The sequence below is a fragment of the Terrapene carolina genome, unplaced genomic scaffold (assembly GCF_002925995.2).
Source record: "Terrapene carolina triunguis isolate 2854851 unplaced genomic scaffold, T_m_triunguis-2.0 Scaffold247, whole genome shotgun sequence".
NCBI classification, from domain to species: Eukaryota; Metazoa; Chordata; order Testudines; family Emydidae; genus Terrapene; species Terrapene triunguis.
This window is the reverse complement of record NW_020664598.1, coordinates 10,784,051-10,802,511: the sequence shown is the minus strand read 5'-3', so window position 1 is coordinate 10,802,511 and position 18,461 is coordinate 10,784,051.

The window sequence follows — 18,461 nt, the reverse complement described above, 5'->3', positions numbered from 1 at the left end:
CCCTCTCCTCTTCACATCAGCAAATGGGAAAGGCATCTTGCCCTTTGTTGGCACAGTTGCCAGACTCCACTCACAGCTCCCATCTGATAAGAAGAAAGGAGCATGTGGATGAAATCCTTCTATGTGAAATTCTGCTCCTCTGGCTCAGGTTGGGGTGCGGATCTTTGGCCAGAGGCATTTGACCCATAACCAGTTTCGCAGATTTGACCCTAACACAGCTTAAAAAAACCTCTCCTGCTAATGGTTAAAGCTACATTGTATACCTGGTAATGATGGCTACAATGATCCAAGCCACATGATGCAGAGTCTTCTCAGTACTTCATTGTTTCTATAGAACTGCTCAGATCTACAGGTTTTCAAAAAGATACATGCTGCACAAACCCACTAAGTATGCATCTGAGTGCAAAAGCTCCACTGCTTATGTATTCAATTGTTAAGGATGACATGCTTGCTTTTTATATTAGAAAAAATGTTGCTGATTAAAGAAATGTTAAAGGTGGTAGAGTCATGGTAAAGTGAAGGGGTCTTAAAGGTAACACGCAAGGGGGGGGGGGAAATGATTTCCCCCCCCTTCTGTGAGGTGTCCAAAGCAGGCCTGAAAGGTGTTTTCTTTTTGCCTTTTAAATAAAAAAATCTCCCTTCCCTGTTTTTGCTGAGGACTCCTTAAAGGATTGGAGAATTGAAGTGATGCCGTTCTCTCAGTCCTCAGTTAAAGGACAGGTATGCTGAATCATTAACAAAGAGCTTTTCCTCCAGGTGTTCGTCATGTGTTTGGTTTAAAATGATATTAACAGAACACAAGGTTATGAACAGTTTGACTAAAATCCCTCCCCCTCCTACCCTCAATCTACAGTTCTGGTCTCCATTTCTCATTTCCTGTGATGATATAATCCTACTAGTTCTTCAGTCTTCCAGGGAGCCTCCAGCAAAACCATAAAAGTTAAAATGTATCTAATGAAATGCCCTTACAGAACTTCTTTGCATATCATACAAGCAAAACAAAAACCTTTGTATACCTTTATTTATGAGCAATTATTTTGTGAATAACAGAAATCATAGCAGATTTCTTTACATCAATACTTATAAACAATACCAAAAACAAATAATGGGACAGATTCTGACTGCCAGCCAGCCCCTGGGCAGAGCCTGAATGGAAGCCACCAGATCTCCTTAGCTGGGGATCACTCTGGTAGCCATATATGGTTCATACACACCACTTCCCAGCCTCAGTCTAGAGGCAAAGAAGGCATTGGCCACAGCACACTGTAGTCTAGCAATCCCCAGATGGTGGACAACCTCTTGGAGTTGCTACCATTTTGAGTACTTTAGAGCAGTTCCTATGTTGCTCTACATTAAAATAGGGCCAAGACTGGCATCAAGCCAGCCCCAGAATCCATGCAGCTGTAACTGGTTCCTTTGCGTTTTCTGTCTCAGGCTATGTCTACACTACAAAATTAGGTCGGATTTATAGAAGCCGGTTTTATAGAAACCGGTTGTATGCAGCCGATTGTGTGTGTCCCCACATAAAATGCTCTAAGTGCATGAAGTCGGCGGACCGCGTCCACAGTACCGAGGCTAGTGTCGACTTCCGGCGCATTGCACTATGGGTACCTATCCCACAGTTCCCGGAGTCTCCGGCGCCCATTGGAATTATGGGTTGAGATCGCAATGCCCGAATGATGCAAAGCAGTGCCGCGGGGGGTTCTGGGTACATTGCGTCAGGCCCCTCCCCCGCCGTCACAGCAACGGCAGACAATAGATTCGCGCCTTTTTACCTGGGTTACCTGTGCAGACAACATACCACACCAAGCATTGAGCCCGCTCAGCTCAGCTCACCGTCACCATATGTCTTCCGGGTGCCGGCAAACGTGGGACTGCATTGCTAAACAGCAGCAGCAGCTTACTGCCTTTTGGTGGTAGACGGTGCAGCATGACTGGTAGCCTTCATCGGCGATCGGGATGCTGGTAGCTGTGGGGCTGGCAGCCGTAGGGCTGCATTGCACCAGCCCCTTGCCTTTTGGCAGTAGATGGTTTATTACGACTGGTAACCGTCCTCGTCGGACAAATTTACATGTTGCCTGAAATGCTCATAGATTATTGTAGCCTGAGCGCCTTTACTGATCCTTCTGGCTACTGTACAGCATATATTGCTACACAGCAGCAACCCCTTGCCTTTAACCATCCTCGTTGGACGATGATGGCTACCAGTCGTAGTATACTATTTTCTGCCAAGTATTGTCTGCTAAGCACCCAGAAAAGGCCGAGGGCGATCTGGGTGCTGGCAGACATGTGGCTGGCACACGTAGGGTTACATTGCTACCAAGCACCCAGACAATGCCGAGGGCTATCAGTCATGCTGCACTGTCGTCTTAAGATGTAAAAAATAGATTTGTTCTGTATTCATTTCCTTCCCCCCTCCCTCCGTCAAATCAACGGCCCGCTAAACCCAGGCTTAGGAGTTCAATCTCTGGGGGGGGGGGCATTCTGTGTGACAGTTGTTTGTATTTCTCCCTGATGCACAGCCACCTTTCTTGATTTTAATTCCCTGTACCTGTACGCCATGTCGTCACTCGCCCCTCCCTCCCTCCCTCCCTCCCTTCTTCCCCTGGTCTTTAGATACTAGTTTCGCGCCTTTTTTCAGACCAGACGCCATAGCTATCACTGGGATCATGGATCCCGCTCAGATCACTGCGGCAATTATGAGCACTATGAACACCACGCGCATTGTCCTGGAGTATATGCAGAGCCTCCTGGACATGCCAAAGCAAAACCAGGACCAGCTGAGGAGGAGGCGATTGCAGCGCGGCGACGATAGTGATGAGGAAATTGACATGGACCTCTCACAAGGCACAGGCCCCAGCAACGTGGAAATCATGGTGTTACTGGGGCAGGTTCATGCCGTGGACCGCCGATTCTGGGCCCGGGAAACAAGCACAGACTGGTGGGACCGCATCGTGTTGCAGGTCTGGGACTATGCCCAGTGGCTGCGAAACTTTCGCATGCGTAAGGGCACTTTCATGGAACTTTGTGACTTGCTTTCCCCTGTCCTGAAGCGCCAGAATACCAGGATGAGAGCAGCCCTCACAGTTGAGAAGCGTGGCGATAACCCTGTGGAAGCTTGCAACGCCAGACAGCTACTGGTCAGTCGGGAATCAATTTGGAGTGGGCAAATCTACTGTGGGGGCTGCTGTGATCCAAGTTGCCAGGGCAATGAGAGACCTGGTGATATCAAGGGTAGTGACTCTGGGAAACGTGCAGGACATAGTGGATGGCTTTGCTGCAATGGGATTCCCAAACTGTGGTGGGGCGATAGACGGAACCCATATCCCTATCTTGGCACCGGCGCACCAAGCCACCGAGTACATAAACCGCAAGGGGTACTTTTCAATGCTGCTGCAAGCCCTGGTGGATCACAAGGGACGTTTCACCGACATCAACGTGGGCTGGCCGGGAAGGGTACATGATGCTCGCGTCTTCAGGCACTCTCTTCTGTTTCGAAAGCTGGAGGAAGGGACTTTCTTCCCGGACCAGAAAATAACCATTGGGGATGTTGAAATGCCTATCGTTATCCTTGGGGACCCAGCCTACCCCTTAATGCCATGGCTCATGAAGCCATACACAGGCAGCCTGGACAGGAGTCAGGACCTGTTCAACTACAGGCTGAGCAAGTGCCGAATGGTGGTGGAATGTGCATTTGGGCGTTTAAAAGCGCGCTGGCGCAGCTTACTGACTCGCTCAGACCTTAGCGAAAAGAATATCCCCATTGTTATTGCTGCTTGCTGTGCGCTCCACAATATCTGTGAAAGTAAGGGGGAGACATTTATGGCGGGGTGGGAGGTTGAGGCAAATCACCTGGCCGCTGATTACGCGCAGCCAGACACCAGGGCGGTTAGAGGAGCACAGCAGGGCGCGGTGCGCATCAGAGAAGCGTTGAAAACCAGTTTTGTGACTGGCCAGGCTACGGAGTGAAACTTCTGTTTGTTTCTCCTTGATGAACCCTCCGCCCCTACACCCCCCTACCCGGTTAACTCTATACTTCCCTGTAAACCAACAACCCCACCCTCCCCTACTACCCTCCCCCCTTCTAGCACCACTTGCAGAGGCAATAAAGTCATTGTTACTTCACATTCATGCATTCTTTATTAATTCAGCACACAACTAGGGGGATAATTGCAAAGGTAGGCCTGGATGGGTGGGGGAGGAGGGAAGGAAAAGGACACAGTGCACTTTAAAACTTTAAAACTTATTGCACTGGAAATCATCTAGGCTGGAGTGATTGGGTGGCCGGAGGCCCCCCCACCGTGTTCTTGGGCGTCTGGGTGAGGAGGCAATGGGACTTGGGGAGGAGGGCTGTTGGTTACAGAGGGGCTGTAGCGGCGGTCTCTGCTCCTGCTGCCTTTCCTGCAGCTCAACCATACGCAGGAGCATATCACTTTGATGCTCCAGCAGCCGGAGCATCAACTCTTGCTTTCTGAGTACAAGTTGACGCCACTTCTCCTCTTCAGCCCGCGTTTCAGCATGCAACTTCTCCTCTTGAGCACGCAACTTCTCCTCTTCAGCCCGCGATTCAGCATGCCACCTCTCCTCTCGCTCATATTGGGCTTTTTTAAAATCAGTCATTGACTGCCTCCACGCATTCTGCTGTGCTCTGTCAGCGTGGGAGGACATCTGGAGCTCCGAGAACATTTCGTCACGCGTCCTTCGCTTCCTTCTTCGAATATTCACTAGCCTCTGTGAAGGTGAAACATTTGCAGCTGGTGGAGGAGAAGGGAGAGTTGTTTAAAAAAGATACATTTTAGAGAACAATGGGTACACTCTTTCACGTTAGATTTTGCTGTTCACATCACACAGCACATGTGCTTTCGTTACAAGGTCGCATTTTTCCTCTTATATTGAGGGCCTGCCGGTTTGGTGTGAGAGATCACTCACGCAGTGCCAGGCCACAGATTTCAGCTTGCAGGCAGCCATGGTAAGACACAGTCTTTTGGCTTTTTTAACCTTGTTAACAAGTGGGGATGCTTTAAAACAGTACTGCTCTCATTAACCATACCAAGCACCCGTTGGGTTGGCCATTTAAAATGGGTTTGCAATGTAAAAGGAGGGGCTGCGGTTTCAGGTTTAACATGCAGCACAAACCCAACTAACTCCCCTCCCCCACACACCCAATTCTCTGGGATGGTCACTTCACCCCTCCCCCCCACCGCATGGTTAACAGCGGGGAATATTTCTGTTCAGCCGAGCAGGAAGGGGCACCTCTGAATGTCCCCTTAATAAAATTGCGCCATTTCAACCAGGTGACCGTGAATGATATCACTCTCCTGAGGATAACAAAGAGCGATAAGGAATGGATGTTGTCTGCATGCCAGCAAACACCGGGACCATACGCTGCCATGCTTTGTTATGCAATGATTCCAGACTACGTGCTACTGGCCTGGCGTGGTAAAGTGTCCTACCGTGGCGGACGGGATAAGGCAGCCCTCCCCAGAAACCTTTTGCAAAGGCTTTGGGAGTACATGAAGGAGAGCTTTCTGGAGATGTCCCTGGAGGATTTCCGCTCCATCCCCATACACGTTAACAGACTTTTCCAATAGCTGTACTGGCCGCGATTGCCAGGGCAAATTAATCATTAATCATTAAAGACGCTTGTTTTTAAACCATGTGTAATATTTACAAAGGTACACTCACCAGAGGTCCCCTGTGTGCCCTCAGGGTCTTGGGTGAGTTCGGGGGTTACTGGTTCCAGGTCCAGAGTGACAAACATATCCTGGCTGTTGGGGTAACTGGTTTCTCCGCTTCCTTGCTGCTGTGAGCTATCTATGTTCTCTCCATCCTCATCTTCCTCGTCCGCCGAACCCGCTTCCCTGTTTCCAGCGAGGGACTCATAGCACACGCTTGGACTAGTGGTGGCTGCACCCCCTAGAATGGCATGCAGCTCCGCGTAGTAGCGGCATGTTTGCGGCTCAGCCCCGGACCTTCCGTTTGCGTCTCTGGCTTTGTGGTAGGCTTGCCTTAGCTCCTTAATTTTCACGCGGCACTGCTGTGCGTCCCTGTTATGGCCTCTGTCTTTCATGGCCTTGGAGATCTTTTCTAATGTTTTGCCATTTCTTTTACTGCTTCGGAGTTCGGCGAGCACTGATTCATCTCCCCAGATGGCGATCAGATCCCGTACCTCCCGTTCGGTCCAGGCTGGAGCTCTTCTGCGATCCTGGGACTGGGACTGGGACTCCATCACGGTTACCTGTGCTGATGAGCTCTGCATGGTCACCTGTGCTCTCCACGCTGAGCAAACAGGAAATGAAATTCAAACGTTCGTGGGGCTTTTCCTGTCTACCTGGCCAGTGCATCTGAGATGAGAGTGCTGTCCAGAGCGGTCACAATGAAGCACTGTGGGATAGCTCCCGGAGGCCAATAATGTCGAATTCCGTCCACACTAACCCAATTCCGACCCCCTAAGGCCGATTTTATCGCTAATCCCCTCGTCGAGGTGGTGTAAAGAAACCGGTTTAAAGGGCCCTTTAAGTCGAAAGAAAGGGCTTCGTAGTGTAAACGTGTCCAGGCTTAAGTCGATTTAACGCGGCTAAAGTCGACCTAACCTCGTAGTGTAGACCAGGCCTCAGCTGCACTCAGGAAACAGGGAGCAGCTGAAAAATCTAGTGTAATATACGCAGTCCAAATTCCCCCCACCCAGCCAGTGCTTAAATACTACCATAGGCATAATAGAAAAGGTCTAGATTTGATAGATACAAATTTCAGATAAACAAAATATGCAAACCTTATCTTAACAGTCTGTCTAGATTTACTAGAAACTCTCTTCAATCCATCAACACTTAGAGATGTTTGTGTTTTCAGAATGTTGGATTTTTCAGCCATTAGACAGTCCTTGGGCTTTCAAACCAGGCCTTGTACAAAGTGCTTTCACCTGACTGGGTTTCTGCAGGAGTTCTGAGTAAAGGCAATATCCAGTTCTCCTCCTCTGAATATCCCCCCTCTGAATTCATAGCCAAACTCAACATTTGTGGCCTCAGGCCAACCACCTCTGAATAAACTTCTAACAGTTTAGCCCTATTACCAGCCTTCCTCCAAACAATGATGTACAAAATGCAATGTAGAGTTACCATGGTGATGACATCACCATTGCCATATCATTGTAGGACTGAGGATACCAGCTTTACAACACTGAATGGGAGTTTTTAAAATGCTGGGGGAAGCGACTGTGTTTTAACTATACCAGAGTATTTCTGTGTTGTAACCAGGTCCCTCAACACATTAGTATTTATAACACATGTTGGAACTAATATTTGAAAATTATTAATATGGGAAATCACCCAACACCAGTTTAACCATAAATTCCTCTATTCAATCCAAAGACCAAATGGTACATTATGCAATAACTCCAAACATGTCTAACAGCCTAAAAATAAGCAGTCACTACAGCCAATACAGTACAAAGTATTCATAAGCATGTGATCAATATACGTACAAATAGGCCAGACCTAAGGATGACTGTCTCATTCTGGTGTACTCCATCATGATCAGGTAGGGTCTGACAAAGAACATTCAGATTTGTGGCTCTCTTTCTACCCTTCATCTAACTTTAGCAAAAACCCAGTCTGAAGCAGTTTATTCTTGCTGCTTTTCTTCCTCAAAGGCCTTCCTTTCTGATCTTCTCTTCCCTCCCCCTGCTTACCAGCAGAACAAGTGGGAAGGTTTGGGCCTGTTTCTTTTAAGGCAGTTTTTCTTTGTCTTGTTACTGCATCTCTTTATTTTATTGGTTATATCCTATGTATGTCCTTCCCCACTACAAGTAATACTGCTTATTATTCTAAGGGCTTTCTTTTACTTGCTGGTGGAGCCTTCTCCCTACTAGCCACAAACTATAAAGCAAATGTTATTTTCTCACAATATACTGAAGTTCAGTTTGGAAAAGTAACATTTTGTCCTTGACATTCCACAAGGATTTTTTCTGTGCTCTGCACTGAGCTAGTTGAGATAATAGCCCTCTGTGTCTTATCCTGTTCCAGGCCCCTCGACCTCTACTGGCTGCAATACTTCCACAGGTCGCTCACACCGCAGCAGAAGCCCTGGCCCAACGTACTTTCACGGACTGTTCCAAGAGGAAGCGTTTCCATGATGAACTTATGGTTGAAGTTCTGGACAGGGCCAACAAGCTGGTCCAGTACCAAGAGAAAGGGACTTGCGGCTAGAGGAGAGACAAGAAAGACTCAGGCTGGCGGCACACCTTGAGAATGTGGTTTCAGCGTGGGAGCAGGCACTCGATTCACAGCTCCTGGAACAGGAATGGCAGTTAAGGGAGGAGCTCAGAGCTCAGCAGAAAGAGCTGTTTGACAGGCTGATATCACTAATGGCTGCAAGAGTATTGGCTCCTGCTGCATCATCCATACCATGGCTCGAGTCCCCTGTGTGGTAGGATGTGATGCAGTCCAGAAACAGCTTGGAAAACTCCATGGCTGGATTGCCCATGCAATCAAACCCCAGGAGTGGCTGGGCAGAGCAACTTTACCCCATGCAGCCCTCCATATTGACCCCCTCTCCTGGGGATGCCTCCACCCCAACCTGGGCACCAAGTGCACAACAAATGGGGAAAGAAAGGAAAAAAGAATGGGGGGCAGGGGACATGCAATGGTAGGGTGTTTCTGTCTTGCATGTGGTTTCACTGTTTGCATTATTCATGCACTTTGTTTTTCTGTTTTTTTTTTTTTTTTTTTTAAGGGACTGTTGTTACTGGTGTTTTTAGTGTGGTAATGTCAGCTGGCCTGCCTGGCACAGGGTGAATGTTGTATTTTTCCAATACATATTTATAAACAAAGTTTTTTTAATTAATCAAGAAAGTTTATCACTGTATCACGTCATACAATCTGTATTTAAAATAATAAAGGTGAACACATGGTTAGGGACAATTAGGAATTAGTATGCAAACACTGTTTCTCAATATGTTTATCTCAGTGGTTCTCAAACTTATTTGATTGGTCCCCACTTCTTTGTGTCTGTAATCGTTACGCGCCCCCTAAGTACATGCTGCCACCCAGCTGCAAAGGCAAAGTGGAGAGCAGTGGCTGCCGGCTGAGCGCCCAGCTCTGAAGGCAGCACCGTGTCAGCAGCAGCACAGAAGTAACGGTGGCAATGTGAAAAGTAATATTTGTCAAATTCCCACATCTCCCTTGGCAGGCCCGCCCCATAGTTTGAGAACCGCTGATCTACATCAATCCATACTATGATTCACACCACATTTATAAGTATATTGCACGGCAATCAACACCCACCTCCCCAAGCATTGAAACCCACCACAATCAATGAGCCCATCTCCATCTCGCACAAACACATTCATAAAGGTACTATTTCCCCCACTTCCATTGGGCCATGCAAGTCCATAACGTGGGAGCACAAAGCATCCCTGACTTCTGTTGCTCAGGTGCATCTAGCTCCAGCTGTGCTAGGTGGACTTTCTGACGGAGTGTACCAATTCAGCAGCCTCTCGTTGTCATGGGGCCATTGAGCAGAAAGTGGCTCACCTCTGGCTTCACAAAGATTGTGAAGAATACAGCAAGCCACAGTAAGGCAGACAGCATTGATGGCACTGGAATCCAAATGGATTTGTAGACATCTCCAACAGGATTTCACTTTGCCAAAAGCACATTCAACAACCATTTTACATCTGCTGAGAGTGTAATTAAACCTTCTTTTGCCAGGGCCTCTTAAATCAGGATACAGTTTCCAAAACCAAGATTTATGACCGCATCATTTGGTGGGAATAGTGTCTGAGCCTGTCCATGAATATAGACCGCGATGGGCAAAAAACTCTGTCATCATGAACTTCCCCAGTGCAACCCATGTTGACATTAATAAATCTCCTTCTGTGGTCCACAAGAGCCTGCATAACAATGGAGTAGTACCCTTTGCAGTTTAAGTACTCATGAGTCCCATCAATGACACAGTTAGGAAACTACATTCCCTCAAAACCAGCAATTACTACAGCAGTGGTTTTCAAACTGCGGGTTGCGACCCAGTACTGGGTCACAGAATGTAAGGCACTGGGTCGCGGCAGCTCTGGTCAGCACTGCCAACCGGGCCATTAAAAGTCCCATCGGCGGTGCTGCCCAGCTATGGCAAGCTAGTCCCTACCTGTTCTGACACCGCACTGTGCTCCAGAAGCGGCCAGTAGCAGGTACGGCTTCTAAGCGGGGGGGCCATGGGACTCTGCACTCTGCCCCTGCCCGGAGCACCGACTCCACACTCCCATTGGCCAGAAACTGCTTCCGGGGCACAGCGCAGTTCGTGGTGCCAGGACAGGCAAGAAGCTTGCCTTAGCACTCCCGCTGCGCCGTTGACCAGGAGCTGCCTGAGGTAACCCCGTGCCCCAATCCCCTGCCCCCCCCAAACCCGGAGCCCCTTCCTGCACATCAAACCTCTCATCCTTGGCCCCACCCCAGAGCCTGCACCCCCAGCCCAGACCCCACTCCAGCACCTCAATCCCCTGCCCCAGCCCTGAGCCCCCTCAAACCCAGAGCCCCCTCCTGCACCCCAAACCCCTCATCTCCAGCCCCACCTGAGCCTGCACCTCCAGCCCAGAGCCCTGACTCCCTCCAACACCCCAACCCCCTGCCCCAGCCCAGAGGCCCCGCCCACACCCTGAACCCCTCATTCCTGGCCCCATCCTGCAGCCCTGCACACAACCCTCTGCCCCAACCCTGAGCCACTCCCACACCCCAAACCCCTCATCCCCAGCTCCATTGGGTCCTGTTGGTATCCAGGAAGTGGGCGGGCTAAAGGACCTCCCCCCAGCCTAAGGGGAGGATCCACAGGTCCGTGATACCAAATAATTTTGGGGGACAACTAATGAAATAACAGGAACGGGAGTGAGGTCACAGGGCTAAACGAAGGGAACCGGACGGGGACACTGAGCAGAGAACCCTGGACAGCGCCCACTGTTCCTCGAAGGCATCAAGGGAGCCAGCGGATGCTGCCCAGAGGAACTCTGCCTGGATGCGTGAACGGACGGAGGAGCGGAAATAGGCCCCACAGTCGCAGGAAATCCCGTCGGCCAATCTCCTCTCCCTGGTTTTGTAGATGGCCATTTTGGCCAGAGCTAGGAGGAGGTTGACAAGGAGCTCCGTTGGGTCACGGGCATCAATAATTTTTTTCAACTGGGTCACCAGAAAAAAAGTTTGAAAACCACTGTACTACAGGATGGTCTTTTATGCCCACCACCTTGGGGTAAACCACATGCCTGATTGCTTCAGAAATTTCCACCACTACTTTACCCATAGTCAACTTTCCAACACCAAACTGGTTGGCAATGTACCTGTAGAAGCCAGCTTCCAGACAGTATAGCAACCTGCTTCTGGATCACAATGGCCACCCTCATGCTTTTGTCTTTACGCTGGAGGGTTGGGGCAAGCTACTCACAGAACTCCAGAGATGTAGCTTTTTTCATGCAAAAGTTCTGGACCCACTGCTGGTCATCTCAGGTTTGCATGATGACGTTAATTGGTCTGTGCTCATGGCCCTGTTCCAGAAGCACAAGTCTACGTGGGGGGCATCAGCGGCTGTACCAAGCATCATGAGCAGTTTCAGCCAGTTTGAGTCTGTCACATATGTGTCCTCCTCCTCCTGCTCCATCATTAGCTCGGTCATGTGCCTTTGATGGTTCAGAATACACTGCTGAAATGTCAACCAGCGTCTCATGGAAGCTCTGCCTTTTTCTTGACACAGGAGTGAAAGCACAAGCAAAATAAGTTATTTAAAAGGCGCCTCTTTCATCTTGCTGGTGCTGGTAGCTGGGAACACACAAACCAAAATGACAGCTTGGCAGGATGTGTTGGCAGCTATTCAAACTTCCTGTAGCATGCAGAATGGACAGTCAAGTTTTCCCACACTGCACTACGGTCAATGGGCTACTCTGGCCACATTTCAGGAAGGCATTAGGGAGTCTGGGATATGGTTGGTTTGACTTGGGTCTGCAGGCAGCAATGTGGATGCCAGAGCCCCACATTCAAGCCTGGATTAGAAAATTTTTAACCTAGGGTTAACAACCACTGTTGATGCTTAAGCCCTGGGTTCTCTAACCCAGGGTCAGATGACTCAAGTCCCACTAACTCGGAGTTTACATTGCAATGTAGACATATCCCTTGTGTCCAGAACTGGCTTTTGGACCTCTTATGCCTTGTTTTCACTCAGCAAAAATGTGTGTTCTGAATTCATGTCCTGCAAACTTGCGTTAAAATGACACATTCACTAGGAATTTACCGTGTGTTAGCTAACATGAGTTAGCTTTTTTTCCTAGTGAAGATGAATACACAAAGTCTGTGGAGATGGGCTTCCCTCTTTTAGGGAACTAGAAAGGAGAATACAAATCTCAGCTTTAATATTTTTAGACAAAATATCCAGCCCTTTTCTTTGCACATAGAGCCTGGAAAAAATATTTTTTTTTATAAATCAACATAAGCTGGTCACAGATCAAAATATTTTGAAAAAGCATTCTCAGGGCAGTGCAGCTTACTGCAGTGCCACAAACCTGGGGTGTTCTGCCACATGTTGTCAGGGACAGGGCCGGCCCAAAACATTTTGGCACCTGAGGCGGGGAGCACAAATGACGCCCCCATTCCCCCTTGCTTGGGCCTAAACTTTGAAAGGTCTCAATTCTGCCTTCTTCCTGTTCTACTCTTCTCATGGTACTGCTCTGCTACCTACCCCAATAAAGGAGAACTAACAACTTAAAATGCCTTGTTCAAAAATTTTAAGTAACACTTAACTTTCAAATGCCTGAACAGCAAATGTAACTTTTCTTGTCTGCATAGTAAACACTGGCATTTTTATCTGTTTGAATAATCAAAGTGGTGCTTTCCGTGCCTTCTTGGTTGCAAAGATTTGAACTGCTGCCTGATGAAGGTCCACAGACTGGGCCAGCTCATGCTCTATTGAGATGGTTGCAAGGCCGACCAGCCTCTCCTGTGTCATTGTGGAGCGTAGATGTGTTTTTATTAACTTCAGCTTGGAGAAGCTGTGTTCTCCACTGGCAACTGTTATAGGAAGTGTTAGAACTATGTGCAGAGCAAAAAAAGCATTTGGAAAGAGAGTGGTCATCTTATTTGTGCACATATATTCCAGAACAGCCTTTGGAGTTGATCCTGCTGAAATGTATCTTGAAAGGGCTTTCAGTTCATCGCCTAAATCACCTGCATCAATATCGCGCATGTCATCATGTGTCAACACTGTCTCTAGTGCCCTGCATTGCTTGTGTAGGTCTTCTTCAGGTATAGTGAGGAGTTTTGGAATATCATACAACATCCCAAATATACTGCTGTGTTCCTTGAGCTGCATGAAATGTTCTTCAACTGACTGTATTGCACAATCTAGCACCTGGTTAAAGAATTCAACTTTGAATTATTGTTTGGGGTCTCTTATGGGGTTATCCCGTGCCTCGTAATCAAAATGTCTTCTTCTTCAGTGACTCTTGTATTCTTGAATGGGTGGGAAAATAGCTTCAGTGTGAAGTTCTTCTGCCAACTTCTGTGCACTCTTCAGAATGTTTTGAAATCCCTCATCTGACCGGTAAGACTGTAGGTATGACTTTGCTTTTTCCAGTTGTTCCATTGCTCCAGATATATCAAGGTCAACACCTTGGAGTCTCTTGCTTACAACATTTATTTCAAACAGTATGTCATGCCACAACACTAAGCCACACAAAAATTTGAAGTTATGTATGTTTCTGGTGATTCCATTCCCCTCTGCCACTGTTCTCCCATGAACAGTTCCTGTCATAGCATTATCCTCCATAATGGCAACTATGGCATCATCTATCTTCCCAATTTGGTGTTTGATAGGCTTTATCGCCTCCACTCAACTTTCCCATTGTGTGGTACTCAGTGGTTTCAGTGTCAGAGAGGATGTTCCCAGATGTTGCTTCAAAATTTGCCATTGATGAGTTGATGCAGAGAAAAATACATAGATGCTTTGAATTACATTAAAAAATTCAGCAGCCTCACTAGAAGCTGACGCTGCATCACTGACCACCAAGTACAAGGAATGAGAACTTCATGGGACAAAAAATGCTCGAGGGTTTAACTCTCAGATCCGTATCTGCACTCCTCTGTTCTTTTCTCTCATGTTGGCACCATTATCGTAGCCCTGACCTCTCATGTCAGCTATCGTAATTCCCATATCTTCCAGCTTTTTAAGAAGCTCATTTGTTATACCAGCTCCTGTAGCATCATCAATGTCAATAAATTCTAGAAAATGCTCTCTGACAGTCACCATTGCAGGGACATTTTCATTAGGTTCTGTTGTTGTTACAAAACACACCATTAAAGTCATTTATTCCATATGGCTGATGTCAGATGTGCAGTCAGAGTAATATCTTGCTGACTTCAAAACTGCCACAATCTGACACACCACACGATCCATCGTCTACAGCCAAGCGCTGAGGTACAATTGCATTTGCTCCAACCCCTCAGACAGAGACCAACACTTACAAGATCTTCACCAAGCATTCTCAAAGCTACGATACCCGCACGAGGAAATAAGGAAACAAATCAACAGAGCCAGAAGTGTACCCAGAAGCCTCCTGCTACAAGACAATCCCAAGAAAGAAACCAACAGAACTCCACTGGCCATCACCTACAGTCCTCAGCTAAAACCTCTCCAACGCATCATCAGTGATCTACAACCCATCCTGGACAACAATCCCTAGCTTTCACAGGCCTTGGGTGGCAGGCCTGTCCTTGCCCACAGACAACCCACCAACCTTAAGCATATTCTCACCAGCAACCACACACTGCACCATAGTAACTCTAACTCAGGAACCAGTCCATGCAACAAACCTCGATGCCAACTCTGCCCACATATCTACACCAGCGACACCATCACAAGACCTAACCAGATCAGGCACAACATCACCGGTTCATTCACCTGCACATCCACTAATGTAACGCCATCATGTGCCAGCAATGCCTCTCTGCTATGTACATCGGCCAAACTGGTCAGTCCCTGCGTAAAAGGATAAATGGACACAAGTCAGATATTCGGAAAGGCAATATACAAAAACCTGTAGGAGAACACTTCAACCTCCCTGGACACACAATAGCAGATCTAAAGGTAGCCATCCTGCAGCAAAAAACTTCAGGACCAGACTTCAAAGAGAAACTGCTGAGCTTCAGTTCATTTGCAAATTTGACACCATCAGCTCAGGATTAAACAAAGACTGTGAATGGCTATCCAACACAAAAGCAGTTTCTCCTCCCTTGGTGTTCACACCTCAACTGCTAAAAGCTGGCCTCATCCTCCCTGATTGAACTAACTCCGTTATCTCTAGACTGATTCTTGCCTGCATATTTATATCTGCCTCTGGAAATTTCCACTACATTCATCTGATGAAGTGGGTATTCACTCCAATACATCTGTTAGTCTATAAGGTATCACAGGACTCTTTGTCGCTATTTGACTTTTGTTGCTAGTAACTGTATGATCTCATTTTGAATTGTTTTTCCAAGGTAGTGGTGCGTGTACATTTCTTGGGTGGTGACTGTTCTTAGATGCTCCTGGAGTACAGCATCAAACTCAGCCATCAGCTCCACAATTTTAAGGAAGTTTCCATTGTTTGGCACATACAGCTGATCTGAAGTGCCACGCAGTGCTAGATTCTGGGTAGCAAGCAGTCTGACAATGGCAATGAGCCTTTTCAAAACATTTTGCCAGTAAAGAGACTCTGATGCAATCTTCTCTTGATGCTGATCATTTATGGTGGCCTTTAACCTTAGTCTCATCTCAAGCTCTTTCCACCTATGGAATGCTCTCTGGTGATTTGCTGCCTTCTCATGGCATGCCAGATTTCTAGCCAGATTTTTCCAGTAGAACCCGTAGAACCCAATGTGGCTGGAACATTAGACTGGAAGAATTTGCAACAAAAACAGTATGCAGCATTCTGGGTTTTTGAGTACATAAGCCATGGCCTCTCCACTTTGTCACCATTGGGGATTTCCTGCCAGTAATGGGTTGGATGGAAACTTCTATTTTCATTGTCTTTGGGGAACATGAAGTTTTTCACTTGCTGTGGCCCATGCAGTACAAGGAAGTCCCTCAGGCTACTGCTCAAGTGGGTCCACAGTCTTGGATCATCTAGACTTAAGGAACTAAACTCAGCAGCAGCTGTTTCTTGCGCCTCCACCACACTCTTCTCTGATCTACACTTTTCTTCAGGAATGTGCATGGTTACATCCATTTGAGATGGAGATATGGATGCTGCAGTAGCTGCCAGGTCACCTGCACTCTGACTAACTGGAAGATCAGGCATCTCCTCACCACTCACATCCTCACTGGGGCCGGAAGGCTCACCGTGAACATTTGTGTCTATGTATCTTCCTGCTTAGATAGAAAAGCTTCCTTTGCTTTCTTTCTTTTTCTGAATGCTGCCCCAGAGGGGCGTTTTCTTCTTTCACTCATGACTGCTGTTCTGTGCCAGCTATAGTGACTCTCAACACTCAATTGAAGGGGACAAATAAGCCGGGTGGTAGCAGGGCCTGAGTGAGGGAAGATATCAGCCTCTTAAGGGCCTAACTGGTTCCTACTACTTCAGTTGACTGCCTATTCTCCTCAAGTGGGTTCAGGGAAGCAGCAGGAAATAGGAAGCTCCCTGAGAAGCTGGTGTTAATCAGTCCAGGCTCCTGAGGGTGCTAGAGAGGTACATAAGAGGCTCCCCCTCCTCTCTCTCCCTGCAGCTTTCTGTTATTCCCTTTCACCTTTTCTCCTGCCTGCCTGTTATGTCTCTTGTGCCCTCCTTCCTCCAGCACAGCACTTCACCATCTCTGTGCATCTAGAGCAGAGAGAATACATATGTACCAGCAGCAGACACAATTTTCTACACTCTGGGTCCTAGTGGCGCTCCCCCACAGTCTGGCACCTGAGGCAGGCGCCTCAGTTCACCTCATGGTAAGGCCAGCTCTGGCAGGGATCATGATATGGATCATCTGACCTAGCAGTTAGAGTCAGGAACATGAAGTGGGAGTGTAGGAGCTGGATTTTATAATGTACTATGAGAATTAATGTATGATTTGATTTCATCTTGTCAGCCACCCTTTTTGAATAGCAGAAAGGAATGACAGACCAGAACAATCCTTATGACTAATTATGGTCATCCTTTTGTTTTAGAATAAGTTATAAAGCTACTATGGTTTCCTATATGTATTACAAATTAGGAAGTAAGAGACAGGATTCTCTATTGTGTCTATGTTAAGTAGATTAGAGGAACATTGAAGGCCTGGGTCTCAATGTAAATTGTCTTGGTTATTGATTGTAAAACTTAGCAAGGTTTAATTTGCAATGCCCTTTTGCTCAATATAGAATACTACTGTTTGTATTCTCAATCTGTTTGTGTAAATGAGGAATGTATGCATTAGAAAAAGATAAGGTGTGAAGGCCATTGTTATAGCCAGAGTCAAGGAAGAAGGAGTGAAGAAACTTAAAGGACATCAAAGAATCATCAACACGCATCCATAATGAAGGGCAGATTGACGACCCTGAGGTAAAGGCTGGCACCCCTAAAGACAATTGATTAAATCGGAACAAAGGACAGGATGACCCTCTCGGAGGTGTATTGAAATGTTTACACCAATTAAGAAGTAAACGGTCACAAAGTGACACAGCAAAATCCATAGGCTTCAACAAAGAAGAAAACCTATAAGAACAGGGTGCTTTGCCATAGGACTTTGGGTTCGTCTTGCCACACTCCAGGAGCATCGGATCGCGACCGATAGAACCCCGCTCCCCTCTGCGACCAATCTGGCTGGCCACTAGATTGATCCAGACTCTGGACTGGTAACTATAAACATCACTGCAGGACTGTGTGTGTGTGTGTGTGTGTGTGTCTAAAAAGCATATGCTAACTGTGGTATTCTCAATAAATGCTGTGTGTATTTACCTTCCTCTATAAAGATCCCGTGTGCTTTGTATAAGCATAACAGGAGTCAGCACCAAAGTTCAGAGGTGGAGTCAGGAACAAGAGAAAAGTACGGGGCTGGAGCAGACCGGAGCTGGACAAGAACAAGGTAGGGCCAAGACTGGGAACAAGGAACACAGTAGTGCTGATCACAGCAGTGGGGCATAAGTATTGAGTTGCAGCTCTTAGATGGAGACCTGTTGGCTCCCTGCAGCCAATTGGGCAGCTGGCCAATCAGGAGATTCTGCTGCAGCCCAGCTGGCTCATTTCCCAGCCTGAGCTAGCTAGCTTTAGGCTCAGCTGAGGGAACTTTTACTCAACCCAGCCAGGGTTCCTTAGCACCACATGAGTTAGTAGAGCACCAGTATGGATGGTGAGCATTACAGCAACTGGCCTATTGTTAGATGGTGTGGCTGCTCTCCATCATGACAGGCTAACAGAAGGGAAATAACTAGAAACTAGATCACTCAAAAGCTGTGGCGACGAAAGAGGAAAGGAGACAGAACGCCAGGTC